Below are 4,736 nucleotides of genomic sequence, written 5' to 3'. Positions count from 1 at the left end.
AAGCACCTTTAGGGGTTGAGGATGATTTGCTCGATGTTTATTTCTTCAATATCCAAATGGTTTCAAGGTGGAGCGAACATGTTATACCACTGCTTAGCATTGGTTCTCTCTAGATTGAAGGACAACCATCAATCATTGAGCAATCTCGCTCCATAGTGCTTATAGCCAGACGGTTTATATAAGCAAGGAAACAATAGCATACTTAGGTAATAAATCCAGCAATCTGAGAAATAATTTATTTGAAGTAAGCTCGTGTACAAACTACGGGTATTCACAATGCCAAATTACAAACATACCAGAGACTAATGCTACTTGGGGTGTATTGGCTTCACATGTAGAAAATCATCCACAACATGTTAGTTTATGTGATGCGTGTGTAATCCAAAATCCAATCAAGCATGCTCACTATTCAAGATAGTAGAAGCACCCAGGTGGGAAAAGTAAATTGTGGATTATACAGAGCAGAAATCTTGCCAACAAACTCGAGCAGAGCCAAACTACGCTTGATCCAGCAAGAAACAAAAAACTATGTAATTGTTGAAAATCACCTTTATCAAAGAGAGATAGATGACAACTTGAGAATTTGCATAGCAGAGCATGAGTATCTTTCAATACTTGAACAAGCACACGCCAGTCCAATAGGAGGATACTTGTTGGCTGACAAAACTGCAAAAGTGATACTCCTTATAGGAATCTGGTGGCCTACTCTATTAATGGATGCAAAGTACTTTTTCAAACAATGTGATGCTTGCCAACAAACTAAAGTACCAATGCAACGTGATAAAATGCCTCTAAGACCAATGATGGGAGCACAAGCTTTTTCCAAATGGGGAATAGACTTTGTTGGATATATCTCGCCACCGATATATCAAACGCATGCTCAATACATTATAGTGGCCACATATTATTTGACAAAATGGGCAGAGGCCAAGGCACACAAAATAATGATGCTAGAACAATAGCATAGCTCTTATACGAGAACATTTTCATGAGATATGGCCTTCCAATTTAAATTGTGACCGATCGGGGAACTTATTTCCTCAATGGCATGATTGATTATCTATTGCATGAGTTTATGGTGCTTCATTATAAATCAGCTCCATACCACCCTCAAGCAAACGTGCAAGTCGAGAGCACAAAAAAAATTTATGTACAGTGCTCACGAAAATTGTCAAAAAAACCAGAATGGATTGGGATGAGAAACTACATTTAGCTTTATGGACATATCGAGTAGTATACAAAATGCCACGGAACACATCACCTTTCAGTTTAATGTTTGAGATAAATGCCATAATACATGTAGAGTTCTTGATTCCTACACTACACGTAGCACAAGACTTGGGATGGACAAGGCAAGAGTTGTCGGAGACCAACTAATACAGTTGGACAAAATAAGACTCAAATCGGTTGTAGCTATGTATGCACAAAAAATACAAATGAAACAATTCCATAACCAACATGTATTAAACAAGGAATTTTAAAAGTGTGAGTGTGCAAATGTGGTGCGTGTGCAGAGAGTGAGAAGGGGGGGGGGGGGGGGGGGGGGGGAGAGAGAGAGAGAGAGAGAGAGAGAGAGAGAGAGAGAGAGAGAGAGAGAGTACACAGGATGTGGGTGGAGCTCCCAAATCTCACTGTATGAGCACAGTGTGAGAATGAGTGAGAGATCCTTCTTCTTTGTATGTATAAAGAATAAGGAGATAAATGTGGGCGGTCGGACACTGGCCGACGAACACGGGCAAAGCACGGTGAGGCACACCGCCTTTACCTAACATTCTCTCACTAAAGACTGTGTGCTGATAAGTGGCAAGAAGACTAGCCTACAACTAGTATATACATGAAGATAGATTGTGTGCAATGATCTTTAATTGGAAAATCTGTCAAATTTTTAGTGTTTTATCATTTCAAGAGTTTCAATTGTCAAGTTTAGCAAAGTCAGAGTGTCAAGTGTAGAATTCGTGGTCTTGAGAAAAGTTGTGTCACCAAAGAAGCTTGGGAACTTGTTGTAACTCAAGTAATGCTAAAAAGTGCCTGAGAATTGAGTCAAACTTGCCAGAGGGCGTGGAGGCTCCAAACAGACTCCAAATGGGGTGGAATTCAATAGACAACTAGGATTGGGGTTCTTCTTCAACTCCAAATAATTAAAAGAGCCAAATGCCAAATAGATTGACCACAATTAAAGATCAAAATTACCCACAAAAACAAAATATGGCAAAGTCGGACCAAACTAGTCCATCACTTTGGAAACTAGGTGAAGTAGAGAAAAACTAGTCCAAACTAGAAAATAACTTCACCAGTGTGTTAGGATATGCTATAGGAATAGGTACCCCAAGTTTCACCTCAAATGGCTGATGAACATGGATCGCGATCCATTACCCCTTGCAAGCTTTCCATAACAAAAGCCTACTCTTAGACTCCAGATGTCATGAAAGACCTAATCTCAGAATTTCAAGTTGTTTGGACTTTGAAAACCTCGTCAAAATGCCAAAAATACTCAAGTTTGAGAAAATTTCCAAAAAAATGGCATAGATTTCAAACCAATGATCCAAATTCCAAAAGAGGTGAACCTCCTAAGCATACTCTACCAAATGGTATCATTAGAATTTTAAACTTTGTCCCAACATGGATCATGATCCATGACCCCCTACAACCACCTGACCTAGTGTCTGTAGTAGTCATAGTTGCACTGGTGAAGTTGGGTTACGTTTGGACTTTTTTTGATTAAGTTATGCTCATTTTTCATGTTATGGTCAAGTTGGGTTAAGTTTGGACTTGTTTTGAAGAACTTATGCTCATTTTTCATTTTATGGTCAAGTTTGCGTTTTATCGACTTTTCTCCAAAATTTTCTGGCCAAATTTTGGATCTAATTACTTGAATTTCTGATCACATAATGCCTCACAAACGACCAAGGAAGCAAGGTGGTGGATATCTCCTCAAATGGGAAATCCCACATACTGGAGGAGTTATCAAGAATTCTTGAAAATATCTTCATTGGGAGATACAAAGCCGCAGATGGAACAAAAGTAAAGACCACCATCTTCCCAAGAGAGCTTTAGACATTGCATCAGCAACAAGAAGTAATTGTAGTATCTAGGTGTCTACAAATGTGGACACATTCTTTCGACTACAGCCGTGGGGGACTGACTTTCATAGAGCACATGATCCCATGTCATCCATTTAGTACAATGGAGAGGCTACCTTGATAGATAAAGATGGTGAAGCAATAAAAGTTTGGATCACCTCTGACATGATCAATCAGACACTCATTTACCACCAGGAAACCATAGCTTGCTGCTCAACACCAAAGCTATAAATATTGACAAAGCATATGTCAAGCAACAAGGGCACAAGTTCACTTACAAGGACTTGGTGTATTCAGAGATTGAGTTTCCACTGCAACTCATAGGCTGGCATCTCAAAGTCCAAAAGCCACCAAGGTACACAAAGCCAAATCTGCATATTGTAGTAGTAATGTCCATTGGACTTTAAGAGAAAAGAATGATTTTTTGCAACCTGGAAACATATATACTAGGAAATTTAGTCAAAGCCAATCTCAAAAGCAGCGAAAGGAACAAGACATATATGATTGGGGGACCAGTGCTAACTAGAATCACCTATGAAGCACTTGGGATGATAGATGAATTGCCACCAGCTGAGTCACAGCTTGACCTCCTGCACAAGTCAAAGCATGTAGTCAGACTAGTGGCGGGGCCCTCAATACCTCAAGCACCAAAGAAATTAACAAGATAGCGCTCTCGAAGAAAGAAATATGTTAGCAAAGAGATAGAGTTAGATATCAACCTCAGCTGGGAAATCAGATCAATAAATAGAGACACGCAATCAGAATATTAGACTACTGAGGATGAATAAGATGACAAACAAGAAGAAGAGTTCACTCTCCTCCGGGTGCGAGTCAAATGGAAATTAGTAAAACATAGAGACCAAATATCGATCTCTCAGACACAAAGAATCATGGAAGAAGCTCAAACGCAAAGAGAGGAACAACGAGAGAAGATATCATAGGAGAAGAAGACAATGGAGGCAGATCCAGATGATGATCAGGATAAACCATTGGAACAACAAAAGGTAGAGTAACTTGAAAAGATAAAGCAATACAAGAGGAGGACTGCCACGGCTAAGGTGGATCTTGTCGGCACCATGCGGCAATGCATCCACAATGAGCTTAAGCATAAAGCTACACAAAGAGCACAAGAGGAGTCAAAGAGACAGGAAATTGATGATCTCAAATCATCGGATGACTCCGTTTAGTCTCAGAACAAGGACAAGTATGAAAAACAACAACCAAGGGACAACACATGCGTGGAACCTTTAGAAATTCACATTGAAAATGTGCCACCCCTCTACACCTGGCCAACCACCCCTCCTTCTACTCAAGGATCTAATGACCAAGTGAGTAATCAAAAGACAAAGCCTGAGCAAATGCCACAGGTGCCACCAATAGACGAAGATAAGGAGGGGATGAAAGAACCAAAAAAGATGAAGCCAACCCCACCAACAATTCAAGAGCAAGACCAGGAGAAGACTGGGAAAGAGCCAAAAATTAGGTCGAGAAGCGGGCACCTCCAGCAAACCACATACATTGGAAAAAAAACAAATGTCTACTCGCACAAAGCAATTATTAAGGATGGAAACAAGGGCATCCACTCTTTCGACATTGATGAACATCTAGAGCATACCAAACTACAATTTCAATTTCAAAGGTCTCTCAATAACATTA

This window comes from Adiantum capillus-veneris, chromosome 13 (genome assembly GCF_014529385.1).
Source record: "Adiantum capillus-veneris isolate H3 chromosome 13, ASM1452938v2, whole genome shotgun sequence".
In the NCBI taxonomy this organism is placed as follows: domain Eukaryota; kingdom Viridiplantae; phylum Streptophyta; class Polypodiopsida; order Polypodiales; family Pteridaceae; genus Adiantum; species Adiantum capillus-veneris.
This window is presented reverse-complemented; position numbering follows the sequence as displayed.